Source organism: Hydra vulgaris, chromosome 06, assembly GCF_038396675.1.
Source record: "Hydra vulgaris chromosome 06, alternate assembly HydraT2T_AEP".
Classification (NCBI taxonomy): Eukaryota; Metazoa; Cnidaria; class Hydrozoa; order Anthoathecata; family Hydridae; genus Hydra; species Hydra vulgaris.
In genome coordinates, this window is record NC_088925.1 from 19992501 (window position 1) to 19993078 (window position 578).

General features: G+C 22.8%; 1 protein-coding gene across 6 annotated transcripts in view; it reads left to right on the forward strand.

The window, feature by feature from the left end:
• Positions 1–349, forward strand: part of LOC101237468 (mirror-image polydactyly gene 1 protein) — a 48224-nt gene extending 47875 nt beyond the window's left edge. For 3 of the 6 annotated variants that reach the window (XM_065799488.1, XM_065799486.1, XM_065799485.1), the window contains exon 11: positions 1–157. This exon is cut by the window's left edge and continues 229 nt beyond it. The gene's annotated coding sequence lies outside the window, so the exon portion shown is untranslated. The other 3 variants (XM_065799483.1, XM_065799487.1, XM_065799484.1) reach the window with 2 other exon arrangements.
• The last annotated feature ends 229 nt before the right edge of the window (positions 350–578 follow it).

The window sequence follows — 578 nt, forward strand, 5'->3', positions numbered from 1 at the left end:
TCAGAAAAAGAATACGCTTAATATTTTCCTTTAGAAGAATCACGCATTTATTATTTAAATGAATACTTTATATAAGCTCCAATAATTTGTATATACACTTGTAAATAAACGTATTATATTAAAAATAATTATAGAACCAATAACGGTAAATTATAAATCGTCTATTTATTTGAAGCTAAAGGAGTGTTTTAATTTTTTATTTCAAAAAAAAAATACATGCATTTAGCGTACGTTTTTTTTTTTTTTAAAGAAAATAAATTGTAACGGATTTTTTTTTTTTTGCATTAATAAAATTACTTTTTAATCTTATATGTTGGTACAATAAATTTTTCGTCCGTGTTTCCGTCAACCTTTTTTTTTTATTTTCAATGAAAAGTTTAGTAACTTTTACTTCACACCATTGACAAATCAGCCTGAAGTCATGTTTTTTCACATAATCAGCCTGACGTCATTTTTTTTTTTTTTTTCTATTATAAGCAACAAAATATGATATATTTTTAGCGATATTACTTTAGTAAAGATAAAACAATCGAGTTACGGTTTTCAAAATCGTATATTTTTTGTTTGACTTAAAAAGC